We start from the raw sequence: 21815 nt of genomic DNA, 5'->3' as shown, positions 1-21815 counted from the left end.
CTCTCAGAGCATTATATTTCTCTTATGTCTGGAGCCAAAGCTCCACAGTCTACCAAGAGGCAAACTCAGATCATGGCCCCCCCACCAAAATAAAACAGAGTTATTGCTTCTCACTGTTAGGTTAAGCATAGTAGACTATTTAGAAGTAGGTTAGGCAATTTGCTAAACGCATGAAACTCAAGAAGAATGAAGACCAAAATGTGGACAATATGCCCCTTCTTAGAATTGGGAACAAAACACCCATGGAAGGAGTTACAGAGACAAAGTTTCGAGCTGTGATGAAAGGATGGACCATCTAGAGACTGCCGTATCCAGGGATCCATCCCATAATCAGCTTCCAAACGCTGACACCATTGCATACACTAGCAAGATTTTGCTGAAAGGACCCAAATATAGCTGTCTCTTGTGAGACGATGCCGGGGCCTAGCAAACACAGGAGTGGATGCTCACAGTCAGCTATTGGATGTATCACAGGGCTCCCAATGGAGAAGCTAGAGAAAGTACCCAAGGAGCTAAAGGGATCTGCAACCCTATAGTTGGAACAACATGATGAACTAACCAGTACCCCGGAGCTCTTGTCTCTAGCTGCATATGTATCGAAAGATGGCCTAGTCGGCCATCACTGGAAAGAGAGGCCCATTGGACTTGAAAACTTTATATGCCCCAATATAGGGGAATGCCAGGGCCAAAAGATTGGGAATGGGTGGGTAGGGAAGTGGGGGGTGGTATGGGGGACTTTTGGGATAGCATTGGAAATGTAATTGAGGAAAATATGTAATAAAAATATTAAAAATTTAAAAAAAGAAATAAAAATATATTACAAGTTAAATTTAAAAAAAAAAAGAAGTAGGTTAGGCTAATACTATCATTATTTGACATGGAGTTGGGATGGCAATATCTGGCAAAAATACAAGTGCTGCTCTTTTTTTTTTTTTTTTTTTTTTGGTAGAGAAGGAAAGCAATGTCATGTATGTACTAGACAGAGGGCAGCATAAAAACCTCTAATAACTTCTTATGTCTGCGGTGGACCAGCTCTTTTGTACTATTGTATTCATGAGGAATAGGTTTTGTTTTGTTTGTTTGTTTGTTTTTTAGGTAAGTATGATTTAAGACATGTATCTTGTAAAAAACACTTCTACCACAATTATTACTTGTTCTGCTATTAATTCACAACATATAATTATAGAGGTGAAATCAGTGGGAACATTTGTAATGCCAAAACAAAGGCCATCTTACACACGAGGAAGTTAACTTCCAAACAGGTGTTCACCTGTGTCTTTGTGATGACTCATTTAGCTTGTCAGACTTTTACCTACCATGCCTCTAATCCAGAGGTCGTGTGTCCATAGTTCAAGGAAAATGTAATCATCAGGAAATCCCAGAGACAGAAAGCACATATGCATCTCTAGAGGGATGCTGAATGTTGGTGATGCAAAAACTTTCCTTACCTTAAAACCGGAAGCTACTGTTAGCACAGGTTCTTCATCCCAGTTAATCAGCTGTTCAGTGTAAATCTTATCCCTCAGGGACCAGTGTGATTTTCTTGAGAAGAATCGGAATAGTAGATCTGAATTTTGTCCCTTTTCTGCAATCATGGATAACGTATCCTGTGTGGGATAAGGGCATCATCTATTATTGCAGATCAAGAAAGCCCAAATATGTCTTTTTAAGGTATACCAGATCCATGGCAATTATGAATGCAGAGCTACAACTGAAAGGGATGAAGAAGACATGGAACTTTTTTCCTTTTTAGCTTCCAAATATATTTTCTTCCCTAATCCATTTTTCCCAATTTGAAACAACAAGGTTTCATTGGAATTGGATAATCCTCAAGATTTAATTACACTTCTGTCACCAATTCATTTTGGTGAATTCTCCTCTCTTACTTTTTTTCTTCTATGAATATCTTTCTCAAGCATGTCATTCTAAATTACTGTTGGGATATTTCTCTTTAGAGATCAAATCACTATTTTACTTCCTGTATGTCATAGGATCTATTGTGAATCCTGATATTTGTGTTTTTAAGAAAGCTTTCTTTTTTCACTATAATGCTGAGACTTTAATTTCCTTTATCTGTTACTTCTAATTTTCCACTCTCTATATCTAAAGACGCTGTCACATTTAAGTACTGACAAAAATTTCAATCAGTCTTCCCGGGTTTCTCTCTGTAAAAATCATGGCCACACCCAGATTTTCTCCATATTTTCTCTCTTTTCAGTTGATTACATGATTACATTCATTGATAACAAGAAGTTCTGCTCTAGAATACTTAAGCAATAGGCAGTAATGCTCATTTGTCTAATATGATAAACTTGTTCATATTCAGCATAAATTTCTGGCATAGACATATTGATAATATAGATGCTGAGCAATAATTGAATACTTCCAGTGGAAATCTAGTAGCATATTTAAAATAGACTAAGACATATTAGGTGCAATTTTGTAAAGTCAATATAAAAAGATCAATATATAGCAAAGACCAATGTGCATATCTAATTTACTGATAATATAAAATAAAGGTCCATAGATATTTCTCATTATGAGATTGAGTAATCTCAGAGGCAGTGATATCAAAGTAGACTCTAGAGTAAGATGGAGTCATAACGCAGCTTAAGGGATTTATAGTAGGAGAATCAGTGGGGCAGTGCCAAAAATTCGTTTTGTCCAACAAACTGGTGAGTTTGGGTCTTCACTGAAATCAGTGAAAAACATGGAAATACTATTTCTTTTCATTTTTTTAAATTAGAAGTCTTTAGTTTCAGTGGTATTTTTTTCTATTTTAAAAGGATCTTAAACATCATAAATAGGTTATCTATATATTCATCTGTTTGTTGAAATAATTTGCCTAGAACAAAGGTTCACAGAAATTATGGGAAATAGGACAACTGTAGAAAACCAAAATGAAACTCACAAGTATATAAGGTAGCATCTTGTCCAAGCAAACAATGGGTGGAATTGTACAAAATATTTTTTTTTATTGATTCTGGAGGAGTTTGAGAAGATGTTTGTTGGTTTGTATACCCATTGTCTTCTTGTTTCTCTGGATGTAATAAAGAATGAAATCATTATTTGTTGTCAATGAACGTAATTAGCCCTTGCATGTCCTCCACATTTTATAGCCTTAAAGCCTCATGCATCACCACAAATACACAGAAAATAACTAATGAGTATTATAATATTTATAGTAATTGCACTGCTTCATAAGGTACTGGATATCTGTTGTATATGGCCCATACTTTTCGTATACAAGTTAAATACTGTGTTTGCCTTGAGAGTCATTAGAATCAAGCAATAATATAATATAATACAAATCTTTTAGTCCACCTGTGTTACTTTCTGATGGAACAGTCAAGGACACATGTAAATTAACAGCAACAGTAACAGAAGATTTCACAACTTGCCTTACTGCATCTTCTGGTACAGTCCTTGTCTTCCCCCAATTCCCTAAACTGAAAGCTCAAAGCTGAGGTCATAGAGTCTATGTCTTCCATATGTGTATACTAAGCTATATTTTAAAAATTGCATAAGAGATAAGTATGGTGTCTTATGCCTTTTAACCAAATACTCAAAAGCTGGGCCAAGAGGGTCTCTGCGAGTTTGAGGTCAGCCTGGCCTACAAAGTAGGTTTAAGGACAGTCAGAAATTTTGCATAGAGAAAACACAATTCAAGTGTTTTTTTTTTTTCTATGTATTAAACACATCTAAGTTATTGCTCAATATATCAAAGTAAGTGACATATCGATAATTAATTACTTGATCTCATTTCTGGGATTTACCTCTTACATAAATACAGGACCAGTGGAAAGAGGTACCAAAATTTTGAGGCAACTTCTTACAATAGGAAATAATCTATAACACACAGGTGAAGTTTCGCTTTGTTGGAAGCCGACCAGTGCTCACATGGACCAGGTTTCACCTGAGAGGCAAGCTGGGGCTGAAAAGACAGGGGAACTAGGCAGTCAAGAGAAAAATGGAGCTAAGACAAGATTCCTGATCAAAGCTCAAATGTTTAATGGCAAATGTGCTTATAAAGTGGGGGGAGGCCCATTCCTGCCAATTCATTCTTGGAGCCTGGAACCAGCTGCAGGTAATGACGTGCAAGATAGGGTGTAGTCTCCGAAATAGCTCAGTGGCCTCTGAGCAGGTAGCAGTGTCTTGAAGGAGAACAGCAGCAGTGGCTGAACAATAGAGTGATCTAGGGAGGAAGACTCCACCCTAGGCAATCTCCTTAGTGGCAACAAGGTCAAGGTCTGGCTCAGCCTGCTACAGGCTTGGGGGGGGGGCTTACAATTTCCCTCCTGTTATTAATTTTAAAAAAATGGACTGAGGTATAAAATTTTTTTATGCTCTATAGTCCTGCCTGGGAGTTATGCTGGCTGGTGGCCGCGCCTGTCTTAGGAAATCTTAGATCTTCCTGAACCATCTAATTCCGTCTTGGAGGCTACATGCAGCTTGTTTGTGTTTATTTCACACAAAACATGGCTCTGTAGTGTGTTATCAACACCCACAGCCTTTTAGCATGTACCTCTGTCTTAGATTGGTATGGTTCCGAGATCTGAGTGCCCGTCTTTGACTGTCCGACCCTCAATAGCACACGTTATTCCCAATTCAGACCAAAGCCACAATATGTACTTAGAATGCTTCTTCATGAAGATTAATAACTGCCACCTGCGCTGTTGGAGGCAAGGCTGCACACCTGCTGCAGTCATGCTGAGGGGCATTGACTAGCCTGCTTGAAAAACAATGGGAGACAGTGAAAAGCTACAGTACAAAAGCTTCTTTGGGGAAGTACAGGTACTCCATTCAATTGAAAATTAGCAACGATAAACCTTAGACTTAGAGCTCCTGGTGTGGGGGAGGTGACTTTGAGAATCACAGAAAGGCTGTAACTCTTCTGGGAGAGGAGGTGTGCTCCAAGTTAACTTTTTGGCTAAAGAGGATTTTTACCAATATCGAGGTCAGAGTCATTCTTACTGGAAGATTCATGATCTGTGTCCAGTTGATGAACTAATCTTTCAGGCAACCATCCCGCTCCATCTTCTTTTTGTGAAAAAACACAGACCGAGCTCCTTCCCCAAATTAGGAATGGGTCTGGACCTTTCCATTCGTTAGTTAATGGGTCCTGCCACTTTACCATGGCCTAAGAACTAGAAGTAACTGTGGTGATCCTCTGCAGACCAATTTTTACCATCAGTTTGCAAAAAAATTAGAACAAATAAAGCAAAAGCAATGTGCCTTTGGTGACCTTAGGGATATAACTACCCCGTTTGGTTTTTAAAAGCCAATTTTTTAAAGTGTGATGAGGACATTGAACTAGTTCTTTTCCTATGGGGTTATAAAGAATTATTATAGTTTTATGTTTGATGCCAAAGTCTTTACAAAATTAAGTAAAAGTTTTGCTAGAATAGGATGGCCTGTTATCTGTCTTAATAAGTTTCGGCAATCCCATAGCATTTAAGGCTTGTAGACAATGATCAATTACATTTTTTGAGGCAGAGAAGCAAAAAGAAATCCTGAACAAGTGTCAATACAAACATGTATATATTCTAATTTTCCAAATTCTACATAATGAATCACATCCATTTGCCAAATTTGACTAGACATCAGACCTCGTGGACTAACTCCTAAATGTGGCACTGGAGATAATGTAATACATTTAGGACATCTTTAACAATCATTCTTGCCTGCTCCTTAGTGATCTCATGTCGGACCCTTAAGGTATAGCTAGAGAGATGAAATTTTTCATGATCACGTTTGGCCAAAGCAACAGGATCTGAAATTAAGGCCTCTCCTATTAGAGCTCTGTTGATGCAATCATTGCCTTCAGCTAAAGGTCCAGGAAGACCAGAATGAGATTGTATGTGCCAATATAGAATGGGTGTTTTCAGGCAAGAATGATGTTTTCCCAATTGTGAAAACAAGGATTCTGCTGGCTTATTAAAGTTAAACGTACCACAGATCTCCAATAAGGGTACCGATTGTGCAACATATAAGCTATCAGTAAAAATATTACAAGCCTCATTCACAAACTGAAAGAATTCAGTACTGTTATTAATTCTGCTAATTGAGGTGAAAGTCCAGGAGTCTTTATGATTACCTGTTGATTATTTATAAGATATCCAGCTCGCCCCTTTGAGGAGCTATCAGTAAACACCAGAGCAGCATTGTGTAAGGGTTGTAAAGAGGTCATATTAGGAAATATCACCTCATGTACATTCAAAAATTTGATCAAGTTATCTTGAGGGTAGTGCCGTCTATAGTTCCTTTAAATCCTATTTGAGCAAGCAACCAATCTGTACTGTGCTGTTTCAGCCAAGTGTCTTGACCTAAACTGTAATGCTGAACAATAATATCTGGCTCTTTGCCAAAATAAGTTAGTGCTTGCTTCCTTCAAAGGATAATCATCTGAGCTACTGCTTCATAATATGGCAAGATATTACATTTAGGAGAAATCCTTAGAGGAGACTTTTGCCATAACAATCCTGTAGGCATACAAATTGTATTAAATATTAACAGATGTAAAAGCAAAGAGTAATCTATATAAGTGACAAATTGTTCTTCAATAGCTTTTTCCTCTAGTTGCAAGACCAGCAATCCTTCTGAGGTTAAAGATCTAGGGGATGGTAGGATCAGAACTCCCTTTAAGAATATCAAATAAAGGTATCAACTCCCCTGTAGTAAGCTTTAAATAGGGACGAAGCCAATTAATATCACCTAACAATTTTTGAAAATCATTTAAAGTCCTTAAGTTGTCTCTGTGAATAACTATCTTCTGGGGAAAAACAGCTTGATTAGTGCAGTGGCTATTTCTGGTTGTCAACTTGACTATATTTGGAATGAACTACAATCCAGAATTGGAAGGCTCACCAATGACCCTTATCTGGAGGCTGGGAGATAGAAGTTTCTGATCTGGATCTTGGTATGGAGATCTTGAGGCATAGTGGCAATGGATTCCAGAAGATTAAATCTCTGAGTTCAAGTTCATCTGGGATTAAAGGTGTGGTGGAACACATCTTTAATCTCGGCTACACCTTCTGCTGGAGACCATATAAGGACATTGGAAGAAGGGAGTCTCGCTCTTGCTCCCTTGCCTGCTTGCCATGTGGGACTGAGCTAGATCCTTGGACTTCCATTCACAGCTACTACTGAACCATTGTTGGGAATTGAACTGCATACTATAAGTCATCAATAAATTCCTTTACTATATATAGACTATCCATAAGTTGTGACTCTAGAGAACCCTAACTAATACAATTAGTAAGTCTAAAACCCAAATAACTATAAGGATCCTGAGTTTGTATATTTTCAGGAGCTATCTGTAATCCTTTATCAGCTAAAGCTTTTTGTAAATCTCTATAACACAAAAGAAAATCCTGGGGGTTTTTTCCAGGCAACCCAGGACAAATTCTTAACTGTCCAAAAACAGTCTTCTTAAAAGAACAGCATTTTTTTTCTTATGAGTTGCATAAGCAATTGCAAACTTGAGAATTAATAGCATCTGAGGGATGAACAATTTTAACCAATTGTAAGCGCTGAGATATATATTGATAAATATACAAATTAAAGCTTAATTATTCAACATTTTAAAACACCATCTACAGCACACAATTTCATTATCTGTGTTGAAGCAGGAGGAAACTCAAAAGAATAAACGTGTGATCCAATTCACATATACTTTTCTTCCATAGAAGGGCTGTTTTTAAACACAGTAATTGGGATGCATGCATGCATGAATTTATAGAAGGTACAAAAGCATGAATAAAAACAATTTTTAACTTATCTTTGGGATAATGATTGTCAATTTTATTTAAAAATGATAGTATGCAATAGATCAAATATTAATATCCTGTAATAACCAAATTAATTGCTGTTTTGAACAAGGAACAGACACTTAGCCAGGTTTTTGTTGTTGTTTTTGTTTTTGTTTTGTTTTTTGGGTTTTTTTTTGCTTGCTTTTTTTTAAAAATATATTTTATTACGTATTTTCCTCAATTACATTTCCAATGCTATCCCAAAAGTCCCCCATACCCTCCCCCCGCTCCCCCATTTCCCTACCCACCCATTCCCTTTTTTTTTTTTTTTTTTGGCCCTGGCGTTCCCCTGTACTGGGGCATATAAAGTTTGTGTGTCCAATGGGCCTCTCTTTCCAGTGATGGCCAACTAGGCCATCTTTTGATAGCCAGGTTAAGACACAATTTTTGTTATAGGTTTTCTAAAATATACAAATTTATCTTACAATTCTTTATTGTAAGATAAATTACACCACAGCAGCCTTAATAGAATGTTAAAACTGTGCTTTGAGGTGAACGCCACCTTGGCCTTGCCCGCCTCCAGCCCTCCTCCCAGGCCATAGAGGCTGAAGCGACCCAATCTGTTGTAGGCCAGGAAGCCCGAGCAAAGGTGGCAGAGCACCCAGAGTCCTAGCAGGAAAAATACGGCCACCCCCAGCGGGGACAGGCAGATGCTCACGAGGGCAATGGCACGCGCCAACTGGCGCTTCAGGCCCTCCCCTGAGTTTGCTACAAAGGCGCCCACTTTCTGGCAGCCTCCCATGCCACAACCGCTCAAGGAAAGCTGCGTACCCCATGGCCCGGCCCGCAGCCAGCAGCTGGCCAGCTCCACATAGGCCAACGTTCAGTTGGGAGGAGAAGAAAAATGACTTTACAATAATGTTTTCTCTTGCCAAAGAATTGCTGTGGGCACATTTAATAACCAATAACTAAAATAGGCAGCTAGTATTTAATTACCATTGATTATAATTGATAACAACTATAAAAGCTTTCTTTATTTTCTGCAAAGCCTTTTATTCTTTGCCAGTTAATTTGTGTCTCACTTAATAGCACCTAACAAAGGCTTAAGTTCTCCTGTGGTAAGTTTAAGGTGAGGTCTTAGCCAATTAACATCTCCTGGAAGCTTTTGAAAATAAAATTTTGAAGCAAATCAATTTTTTGTTCTTAGATTTTCTGTACCACATATACAACTAAAACCCTAAGTACTAAAAAGATATTGCCTCTGAATCTTTTCTGGAGCAACAGCTACTCCCCAGAACTTAAAAGCTCCTTGTGTGAGAGCAAGGATTCAAAGCAAACTTCCCTTGAGAGGCATTAGCTTATAAAATACTTTTCACTTAGGAAACAATATACACTGAAAGATTCAAACTCTTAGCTTCTTGTAATGAAGCAGAGACACGAAGACTTTTTCTTACATGAGGTAAACCTATATTAGCCGTACTCAGCGGCAACATTTTCCAGTGATCACAAACTCACTAGAAGCAAACTCTTTACAATTTTCCAGATGCAAAGGAAAAAACAAACTCTTAAATCTATAATACTTTACATGAAGTAGGCAAGTCAAATCACAATGTCCTGATAAATTCTACAGCCTGATTGATCTCATATAAACTTTGAATTTAAACTTTATTAGAACAACATCTGAATAGATCTGCAACAGTGTTCTTTTAGCTAAAAGGAATTTTCCCTGAAGGCAAGGAGAGGCAAGTTTCAAGAGCTTCCTTAGGCACCGTTTGCAAGACAAAAGAAAGTCGCACAAGCCCCTCAGAGGCTGCTCTGAGCTTTGTTCCTCAATCTGTGAGGACAGATTTTAGAATTTTTAAGTTTCTTTTGCAATATTAGACTATAACTACAACCTTGGGAAAGCAAAACCCAATTTCAAAACAATTTATCACCTTAATGAACATCAAAACTTCACTCTTATGTTACAAATTTGGCTGCCAATTTATACCTATGAATGAATGACAGTGCAAATTTCAATGCTTCATTAAAGAGACATTGCTTTAAATCTTACCTTTAATTCTACTTTCTAGGATAAGAATCACATTAAATATTATCTCAACTAGAAGCATCCTTAGAGGCCCAGCCTCTTGGCTTGCCTTATGCCACGTGTTGGAAAGACTCCAAACCTGAGTTACCAGGTTAAAGCTAACTTGCTAGTAACCAGTGTTACACCCATTTGATCATACCCAATAACTTATAAGCTAGTACTTTACGATGAAGACACGCAGAGCATATTACACCTCTAAGACCTGTAAAAAAAAAACAAAAACAAAAACAAATGAAGCGGCTACACAAGTCTTATGAATTTAGACCAATCAAAGAATTTCAAATTTTCTAGCCATAATTATAAGACAATAAGCACCTTGTCCTAGCTAAACGCAATAATCACGATTGCAAAGAACCCTCCAGGGGAAAAAAAAAATCAGCTTTTTTGCCCCAAAACGAAGAGACTGCAGACTCCCTTTCTTTGAGAGCAGCTTTTCCAGCAGTGGTTCCCCTGTTGTGCCTGATCCTTGGCTAAAGTGTGTGGCCAGTCTTGGCTTTGCTGAACCAGCAGATAAAGTCTTAACCATTTTTATTTTCCAGCATGAAACACAAAACATTCAGTCATCCATACAATGAGACAAAACACACATGGATTGACACGTAAACAGACCAGTGCACCAGACATTAGACAACACAAAGAGGGCAGAGAACTTCTGCTGTAAGGGCCAGAGAGAAAAAGGCAGGGCGTTCCCCGAATTTTTCCCTGCCTCTGGGAGAGTTTCAAAATCCATTTTCCTCTATACTATTTTATTATTAGAAACCCTGTTCCTGCCTCCTGATGCAGCTCCTGACTGCGGACATCTGCCTGATTATTTAATTTAAACCCTTTTTCCTCTTGCCTAAAGCAGTTTTTGAAAACTTCGGACAATCGCCTGATCAGTTCCTAGTTCCGAATAATTCGCTGCTGAACCTAAGTGGAAACCTAAGTGAAACCTAAGTGTTGGGTTAGCACTGATTCCAAACTTAGCCCGAATCCTCCCACACCTCTAGCAATACTTTAAAAAAATGAAGTTTTAAGCTAGCACTAGATGTGTACCTGTAGCTTCGGTGCCCGATAGGATCCTTTTCTTTTTTCTTCCCGTGGAGCTCCACACCAAGCAGCGTTTCTCCAGCGTTTTTCTGCCATTCTTCAGGTCACTGGCCCAAGCTTCCAGACTGTTGGAAGCCCACCCAAGGCTCACATGGACCGGGTTTCACCTGGGAGGCAAGCGGGGGCTGAAAAGAGAGGAGAACTAGGCAGTCAAGAGAAAAAAATGGAGCTAAGTCAAGATTCCTGATCAAAGCTCAAATGTTTAATGGCAAATGTGCTTATAAAGGGGGAGGGAGGCCCATTCCCGCCAATTCATTCTTGGAGCCTGGAACCAGCTGCAGGTGACAACGCGCAGGATAGGGTGTAGTCTCTGAAATAGCTCAGCAGCCTCTGAGCAGGTAGCAGTGTCTTGAAGGAGAACAGCAGCAGTGGATGAACAATAGAGTGATCTAGGGACGAAAGCTCCACCCTAGGCAATCTCCTTAGTGGCAGCAAGGTCAAGGTCTGGCTTCAGCCTGCTTCAGGCTGGGGGAGGGGTGGTACATCGCTTCACATGTTTTACTAAATTCTTCATTGCTGATTGTTATAATTCCTAATTTCAGTGCTAAATGATTCTAACTTTTAAGTTATGGTAGTAGAACATCTATACACACCTATAATGCCCTCATAGGAAAGAGAAGCAGCTGGACTTATCGCCAGTGCATCATGACCAGGTGTGCGTGTCCTCCCATTGTAACAGCTGCTGAGTCCATATTCTGCTTCCTGGATGTTCCCGATGTTAGGTGGAGTATTTTAGGATCATGAGGTCTTTGCTTCTTGTGGATGAAAAAGTGATGTTTCATATGAAACTGAAACCATGTCTATTCTGAAAATTTTGGGAGAGTTTCAATCATGAATGTTACCAGAGAAATCTGGAACAAAATGGAGTAAACACAAAGGGTCTCTGTCATTTTGTATAGTTGCCAATCACATCTTACTTATGTGGTTTGGAGGCTAAAAATATGTAGTTTTGAATTCTAAGAAAATGTTAGCTGTGATAAAATATGTGGTCAGGCATTGTTAGACATTTAAAACATGGTTGTGAGATCAGATGTTCAAGTGTGATCATCATAGTGCAATACTATATAAGAGGACGCTTTCCAATTTTCTCCTTGTGATGGCCAGTATGTGACCCATACCTTCTATCTAGTTGAGTAAATTTGGTTTCATTGGACACAATCACGACTGTGCATATTTGTAAGGATGTTTATAGAAAGACACAACTAAGAAGAAAAAATAACATTCTAAATGAGGGCACTGTCCTCCTGAAATTTTCCATAGGCTGACTAAAAAGCAAGAGAGAGGCAAACTCCTCTGAGCAGTAACATTCATAGGTCTCTGATGGCTCAGTGCAGATGCAATGCTGACATCTTAATCCTCAGGTTTAGTATGCTGGGAGGTTTTCAAATAATGCCAATATGGAGGAAACTGGATAGCTATGGATCTCCAAAGGAAGGTTTTTTGGAACCCTATTTTTCCTTCTGATATTTGATCTTATATAATCAAACATGTTTTTCCTCAGTTAGGCTATTATACAATATATTCCTTTCAGGTCCAAGGGCAGTTGGTTAATTAATAATGAATCGGAAACTCAAATATTGAGAGTAATAATAACCATTTGGTCCCAATACTGTTGAAGTTTTGAATTTTATGATAGTATTTGAAAGGCATATCCCAAAGAAAGGTGTACTCTATAATTTCTCTAAACTAATCATACCCAGCATCATGAGATCAAGGGTATATTTAATCACACGAATTGGAAGTCATAGTAACAGTATCTGATTTTTTAAAAAAATCCAAATTATATTGCCTTTGTTTTGTTAAGAAAACCACATGAAAACAAGTAGAATATAATATATTCTATACTGATTACATCAAAATTCAGACTTGGATGCTGAACCCAATAGCCAGGATTTTTTTTTTCATCATTTCACAGCATTTTTCCTAACCATGTTAATTTAAGGTTATTCTAAATCAAAAGTGACAAAAGACTGAGTCATTGAACTCAAATACTCCTTTATATTTTACTTATTAAAATGCACCGATAATTCTTCCTCTCCAGAAGAACACTATTGATTCAAAGCTGTGCTTATTTTATTAAATGAAAGAAAACCAAAACCAAAACAATCATTATCAACAAAAAATAACCCAGACTCTCAGGATAATCCTGACTTACTGTAAAGGCTATCAAAGCTATGCTTAAAGTTTATGTCTAAGGGGCAGGAAGGAAAAGGAGACGAATGAATGAAAGTAAACAAGAAGGGTGAAAAGAAGGGCAGAGACATGCAGAGGGAAGAGAAAGAATGAGAGAGGGAAGACAAGGAGAAAGATAAGAGCAAAAGTAGAGTAAAAAAGAAAAATGGGCAAAAAGATAAAATGAAAGAAAGCAATCAAAAAGTTTAAAATTTACCCAAGTTCAATCATTGTTACATGGTAGAAACAGTGATTTAGTCTGAAAATTTGTTTACTTCCTAAACTTGCGATATTCATAAATTTGTCTTAGTTTTATATTAATTTTTTTTTTTAAAAAATTGGCATTTTGAGCTCATGGTATTTCTGCCCTAGCTATCAGGGTGCTGGAGTTTTGGTGTGTATCACCATGCCTGGATAGTATTTTTTTTTTCTTGCCTATTCTATTTTAATAGGAAAAAAATCTTGCCCTGGTTCTGACAACTTTGGCCTGGAGGATTACATTTTCTTGTAATAAGATTAACTGTGTTCCTATGTCCAGTTGAAAATAACTGGCTTTATCTTTAGTGCTAAGCATTGTAGTTGTAATACAATGCACAAATGGAGTAACTGTACAAAAAAAGAGTGCACATTGAATATCACAAACAAGCATCCATTTAACCAAAAAAAAAAAAAAAAAAGTTCATGTCTAATTACCTTTTTGGTACTATCATTTGCCAGCACTTCATTATGATAGCTAGGAAGACATAAGATACATGATGCTCTCTATGTACAATGGCATTTGGTTAATGGAAGAATTTGTGTAAGATTTGAAAAAGTTGTTCGAGAAGAGCAGCATTAGGTCCTGGGAGTTTTTCTATAAGACTGAACAAAGAGACAGTTACTTTGAAACAAGTTTACTCAATTTTTAAATATGAAGGAAGGGGACAAAGAAATTGTATCTTATTTATGGACCTCCATGAATAAAATAAAAGAAAGAAGGTATACTCTAAATGTGGCTTGTAATGTTTCCTGAGATTCAGGTGAAAATTACAAATTTAACTGGAGTATAAAGCTGATAATCATAAGCATGGTGCACTGTGACTCCCCAAGTCACACCTCTGTTTGAAAATGTCTTCCATGTTTGTAAACAAATGAAACCTTTTGCTATCAGTCAGTAATTTGGGGGAATATTTCTAGGATATATAAATTCTATTGTGTGTAAGCAAATATTACTTCTATTTTGTTAATGTTATTCACACAATTTGCCAGCCCTTACCTCTGCACTGCTGCTAATTTCTGCATATCATTGACCTTTTCAGGCACAGCAATCCACTGGTCATATAATTGAGAAGTCAACAGACTTCCTTTGAGAGTTCAAAGAAACTCCTTATAGAGAGAGAAAAAAATATTTTGCAGAGAAAATAAATTATGGAGATTACTTAAAATGTAGTCAACTCTAAAGTTTAGTTTAGTTCCAACTTTCTTCACAGTTCCCAAACTTTTCCAAAGGTAGAATGTTGACTGATATGTAGGCCCAGTATGTTTTGTCTATCAAAACTGTAAACCTAAGAACCGATTTTTCAAATGTGCTTGGGTTACAGAAAAATAACGACTTAGTCAATAATACAATCTGCTAAACACATGAAACTCAAGAAGAATGAAGACCAAAGTGGGGTCACTGTACCCCTTCTTAGTATTGGGAACAAAACATCCATGGAAGGAGTTACAGAAACAAAGATTGGAGCTGTGACGAAAGGATGGACCATCTAGAGACTGCCATACCCAGGGATCCATCCCATAATCAGCTTCCAAATGCTGACACCATTGCATACACTAGCAAGATTTTGCTGAAAGGACCCTGATATAGCTGTCTCTTGTGAGACTATGCCGGGGCCTAGCAAACACAGAAGTGGATGCTCACAGTCAGCTAGTGGATAGATCACAGGGCTCCCAATGGAGGAGCTGGAGAAAGTGCCCAAGGAGCTAAAGGGACCTGCAACCCTATAGGTGATACAACATTATGAACTAACCAGTACCCCGGAACTCTTGACTCTAGCTGCATATGTATCAAAAGATGGCCTAGTCGGCCATCACTGGAAAGAGAGGCCCATTGGACACACAAACTTTATATGCCCCAGTACAGGAGAACGCCAGGGCCAAAAAAAAAAAAAAAAAAAAAAAATGGGAATGGGAGGGTAGGGAAATGGGGGAGAGGGGGGAGGGTATGGGGGACTTTTGGGATAGCATTGGAAATGTAATTGAGGAAATACGTAATAAAATATATTAAAAAAAATAATAAAAAAAAGAAAAATAACGACTTAGTCAACGTACCTCTAGTAGACAACTGAGAAAACTAGCATACCTAAGAGATCAATACCTCTGATCAAATACTACTTTTAAATGACAGAAATACACAATTATGGTAACAACAAAAAAGATGACCATATTAAGTTATTATCTAATTTCTGAGGTGCAGAAGATCATGTCTACTATTGGAAGCATGGGATCACATGAAGTCATGGCTCTTAGAGAAGGTCCTATCACCGTTTCACTAAACAAGCATGATTCCCAATTCTGTTCTAAATATTTATGTTAATATCTATAGATAATGTAGCCCATTCCAATACATCAAAAAGGTTCTCTTGGCAATAGATGAAGACTATTATAGAACACTGCAGCTATTCAAAGTACAGAGAACAAAATATCCTGGGCCTCCAAGACCCACTGCATTCATGTTACCTACTAAATCCTGAACCTTAGGCTCCAAACATTGGTTAGAAGAGTGAGAAAAATTGTAGATGAAGAACTATATGCACATAAATACGAAAAAGAGTGAGAAAATTAGTGTTTCTTTAAGGGAGCCCCCTAATTTTAAGCCAATAGCAGTTGGTTAGCTAAGAAATAGTCCATATACTACAAAGGATAATGGGCTTATCTGGTTGTTTGAACACACTTATAGACTCATTTTTATCGATACAATAAAAACAGTAAATGAAAATGGGCCATGGATTTTTAGCAGAATTGGGAGATTGAAGGGAAACAAACATGGAGCAAGGGAAGGGAAGGAGTGAAATGATGTAATTGAATATTAATATTAATAATAAATTAAAGAGTATCATTTGATGGTGCTGCAGGTATGGCAGAGCAATTAAGAATAACTGTTTTACATCCCTGAGGACCTGCACATGGGTACTAATATTTAGTGAGATAGAGACAAGCTGATCATGAGATCCTACTTGGTATGAGTAGCACAGAGATCCCTGAAGAAGTCACATCTTCTATACTGAGGAGGAGAAATCTGCCTCTCAGAAAAAAGGAGAGAGAGACAGAGAATAAAGAACACTGGTAGTCAAATACATATGACTATGCACACTTACCAGGTGACATTCAAATGCATGTGTGAAGTGACCCTACGCATGGCCATGAAAAAATCAAATAAAAGTTACTTAGTTACATTACTGCTCATTCTGACTTAATTTTTGTTTGTGTTGGTACTCCTTATGTTGTGAATAGCAGAAGAACCTTTGAGCTTACCAAATTTCTCTCACATGTATGTACTATCATTCAAGGGAATGCATGATGAAGGAAACTACTCACATAAATTCAGAGGAATCCTGAGAGTAGACGGTGCAAGGAATTTCCCTACCTTTAAGATCCACGCGATTTCATGCACTGAGTACTTTCTTACATCCACCTCTTCCCCACATTCAAATTTGTCCTTTAGGATTTTGCATGATTTCACATTTGGAGATATCAGGAACATGCCCTCAGTCTTGGGGCCTTTTTCCTCTATGAGGGATAGAATGTCCTGAGAAGAAGAAATGGAAATACCTGTTACCACTCATGCAGCACAGAACCCTATGTGCTTGTGAGAAGGAGACAAATGGTGTGCACAGGTGCAGTGTAAGGGCTGGCAAGGTCAAGGAGGACCTCAAACTGGGTTTGTGCATCAATCTTTTCATGTACACATCCCACCCTACTGTTAACCATAAAAGATCAGTCAACACTAATTGTTTTACCGGATTTTTCTTAGGAGAGCCAGAAATGAACCACATGAGACCTACCAAAATTATTGTGGGCCGTTTTCCCTCATGACAAATCGAACCCAGATCTTTGCCAAAGAGTTTTCCTGTATTAAATATCGGGGCAGGGCATTCTTGGTCCTGGTGGGGCACAGAGCCCCTGTGGAAGCAGGATGTCAAAACAGTCACTTGTTTCTTATGATGTCTTTCCTCCACATCTAAAAAGGAGATGAGATCATTACCTGAAATAGTGTAATTTACACAACTCTTTTTTAAAAAGCAAATTTCAATTGTATAACATCCTTGTGTAATTGGTTAGGCATCCTGTAATTTCTATATATTCTTCTTCCATACACTCTACATTGTTATTAATCTTAGAGATGTCTCTAAGACATGATCTAGTGTTCTCTAGGACATGACCCAGTGGGAATTCTCACAGGATGATGCCATCTAAGTTACACTGCATCATAAGATAATTGATATCTAGTTGAATAAGTTCCCTAAACTACATCCAGGCAGTTGCTTCGCCAGTCATATCATATTTCATAGCCACCCTCACTTTTATTCACATCAATCAGTTTTCTATTGTCTTCAAATGTCATAATGAAGCTCTTCCCATTCTTAGTTTTCTTCTTAAGCTTTTCAAAGGACCATTGTGAAATTTTTCTCATCAGCTGTGTCTCCCCTGTATGACTGGGTACACATGATGATTTTGTCAAACTCTGGACCCTGGTTCCAGTAGTATAAGTTCAAAGCTGAGATCAAAGTTTATTTTTCTCCTCTAAGACTTTACAAACATGGACCATAATGAAATCCTATGCATGCTACTTAAAACAAACGTATTAAAAGTAAACAAATGGATCATACAACAAAATATAAATTAACCAGTCTTTCTCAGTGTAGAACATAGTGCCTATTTCTCTAAACCAAAATAGTATGGCCTGATATACTCAAGTAATATGATAATATGATAGAGCGTGAATAAGATGTATGAGTTTTCGTGTGTGTATGTATGTGTTCCTATCGGCATGTATTCAAGTATATATATATATATATATATATATATATATATATATCTCACATGCACGATGATTTTTTTAGAAAAACAATAACTTAAATGCAATAAAGAGGTGAATAGGCATAATGGGGAAAATGCTCAAATTAAGCTATTTTTGAAAAAAAAATCCCTAAAACAATTTCAAAAGCCACCAAACATAAGTACTAGGTCCATTCCAAATCCAGATGCATGTGTAGAAGCCAGGAAAATATGCTCTTTGTGTGAATGGAAGTGAGATTAGAGTCTAAATAAAATGAGATTTGGAGACTGAGGTTACTTCTTCAGTCTGAAACAGATTATCTTAAGTTCCATGCATATAACTTTTCTGTGTGTCTTGCAATACAATAGTTTAAATCTAATTCTTAGGTCCTTTTCTGCTTTATTCATGAAAATACATGAAATCATATTCTAATGGGACAAAAGATGTGTACACACACACTTGTGTGTATATAATATCTTTGCATACCAGCTTATGTTGACTATCTTTCTGGAACAAATCGAATGTTCTCCCTATAATCAAGCTTAGTCCTGATACCAGAATGTAGAGATCTCAAGCTGAACCTGGGGCGTGTTGTGTTTTGGGTTTGTTTTCTATGGTGCCCCCTCCACCAAGAAAGAAAATGACAACATGTATTGATATTTTATGCCAAATTGATATAGGAACGGAGTTGGTACTTGAAGAAAGGTGGAGGACTCACTTTGCTGCTGGCTTGTAGCTGAGTCTGCAGGCTTTAAGATGAATTGCCTCATGCATCTGAGTTTAGTTCTTTCACAAACAACCCAGGCAAGGCAGGAAAAGCTGTGAAAAATCTTGAGTTCGATCTACTGAAGGTATTTTGAAGGTTGGTAATTATAATATCATGTAAATACTCATAGCCTAAAAGAAGAAAATAAGAATATGAATTGAAACTAATCATAAAGAGTGTGAACAACCCTTGCAATGGAATTTAGCATGCACCACTCTATTGTATGCCTCATTCTTCTTCTAGGCAATGTAGACTCTATACCCAAACATTAGGAGAGTTGCATGGATATTATGATAAAGTACGGATATGTAAACTGAGAACTCTAAAATCAAGGAGAATAATTTCAATTTTTCACTTTATTTAGACCTGCCGATTGGAGCACTTTGTATGGCAGACTTTTGCTGAGTTCTACTTTGACAGTATTAAGACCTTCCTGTTTTATTCTTGATATTAATAAGATTTTTTACATCATAAGAACCTTTATTTATATAGCTTTATATTAATCAATTTAAATGTTTCCCAATGCATTATTTGATGCTTTTACAAAATATTAAAGTTTTCAGAAAGCTTACATATTTGAAAATTATTTATACACCCCCCAAAAAATGTAGACAATTAATTTGGGAGGTGGCTTGTAAGAGAACAGCAAAGAGTGAGACTGAATGTCTTGCCTGATATTTATAATGATTGTATCAATTTTGAGAAAGAGGACCTTATAAGTTACTCTTTTTCTGAAATGAATACTTTTAAAAATAACTCTCCTAAAAAGGAAAACAATTCAAGACTCTGTATAATTTTTCTGAAGAAAATAAATGGAAAAAAAATTGGTGATCATGACACAAAATCCTACTAGCCAAAGAAAAAATGTTTTTCTCTACATTCTGGCTCATCACAGCCAATGAATAAGAATCTTACCCTCACCTAATGTCTTTGCCACCCTACAAGCAGAACCAATGTTCATTAAAACAGCCGATCAAATACTTCATGTATAGGCCATCTTAATACATACACCATTTCTTAAATGAATGAAACCTGTTCTGTGTGGGCTGAGAATGATGACAGTCACTCAAGTCAAATAGCTTTGACCATGGCAGGAAATATGAATCCAAATAGTCGTTCCTACAATTCATTCCTTGGCACAGCAAAACTGTGAACTCTTAGCTTAGCTACTATGGAGGTAAAATCCTTTGGTGATGTGAGGGACATTGAAGTACAGCCTTATTACAATGTATTCCAATGTCTAAAAATTGTTTTTATTTTGAATTTGTACCACAGTAAAAGCCAAGATTTTAAAGCTCTACTAAAATCAAAATCAAAACAAACAAACAAACAGAAAGACTTTATGTATGCTCATTTAATAACATGTCCACCATTTTTATGATTGGTATAATAAAAATTCATATTGCATTGAATATAATAAGAGACAACACAAAACAAATAGAATACTTTTTAAAGTTGCCAAATCTTTTACTGCTTATGAGAAATATTCACACACACACACACACACAAAAAAAATCTTGTGACTACAGTTTCCTTAAAGACACTAAAATGTTCTTTGAATGTGTTTTCATTTTAATTTTAGAATTGTTTCTGTTTGTAACCGTTTTGCTCTGATGTATGTCTGGGTACCATACTGAGATTGATACCAGAGCAGGTCAGACCAGGAAATTGGATCCCCTGAAACTGGAATTATGGATGCCTTTGAGGTATCACATGAGTGTTGGGCATCAATGAAAATTTCCTTTTGCTAGTAGGATTTTGTGTCATGATCACCAAATTTTTTTTCAGTTATTTTCTGCAGAAAAAATATACAGAATCCTGTATTGTTTCCCTTTTTAGGAGAGTTATGCTTCTCAGGTGGAAAACACAAAGTTTTTGTCTTTTGCTTTGTTTTGTTTTCTTTTTTTGTCATTCTGCAGACTATTTCATAATAACATGTTATCATGTGCCTGAAGGCTATGATAAAGTTAATAACTATAAATTTGACAAGTGAAATACTGTTTAGTTATTTTGTTTTTATGTGTATTTATATTTAAGACCAAATAATAAAAATATTGAGATTTCAGGATTAGACCACTAAATTCAACTATTCCTTTCTTAGATTTCCCTCTTATGTACCTTGAAGTGCTCTTGAAGCTTCCTCATGGCCAGGGCAGAACCACAGTTGGTAATCTTCACTGTTCTGAGAGCCAAAAAGAGCCAACCATCACAAATAATCTGACAGGAGTGTCTTGAAGATTCTAGTGATTTTCTTTACATACAATTTCCAGGGTTCTAGCAGGGAAATTATTAGGACCAGTATTAATGGCATGTCTTCTGACCACAGGTTTGAGCCATCAGGACGAATTTCAGAAGAAAACCCTGAGGTACTTGCCTTTCCTCTCTGAGGGATCCTTGGTCTGTTGGTTCACCATAAAATAAGAAAATGCATTCGGCCATAAATGCTAAAACCAATATTATTAAAAATGACACACTTAGGTCTCTGCCGTCTGTCAGTGGAATATTTAATTTGATATGAGCACATAACTTAGCACCCAAAGAAACATATACTCACAGTGATTATGATGACTTGATAAAGAATATTTGAAATATATGAGCACTTTGGCAACAGTATGAAAAATAGACAAAAAACAGAGAGGCTTTGAGGGTGCCTAGGAGTACACACAACCACTGGCATTCATTCAGAGATAGCCAGTCTGTGGAGAGCATGTCGATGTATCTAACCTTGAATATAGGCCATATACTGGAAAGAAGATCCACAACATAATTATTGCATGCAGAGTTATGGCTCCATTTGATATAATCATATAAATAGAACATTTTGTTGAAATACTTAACAATGTCTAAATGACTAAAATGAATATGACCTCTAATTGGAGATAATCATTAATTGTGCTTTCTTTTTGATTC

General features: G+C 37.0%; 1 pseudogene; it reads right to left on the bottom strand.

Moving 5' to 3' along the window:
- Positions 1-21815, bottom strand: part of LOC110291806 (rho GTPase-activating protein 20-like) — a 45373-nt pseudogene that overhangs the window by 11164 nt on the left and 12394 nt on the right.

The sequence above is a fragment of the Mus caroli genome, unplaced genomic scaffold (genome assembly GCF_978045245.1).
Source record: "Mus caroli unplaced genomic scaffold, Mus_caroli_1 scaffold_3, whole genome shotgun sequence".
In the NCBI taxonomy this organism is placed as follows: Eukaryota; Metazoa; Chordata; class Mammalia; order Rodentia; family Muridae; genus Mus; species Mus caroli.
Note: the sequence above shows the minus strand (reverse complement) of the source record. Positions and strands in the feature narration are given on the sequence as shown.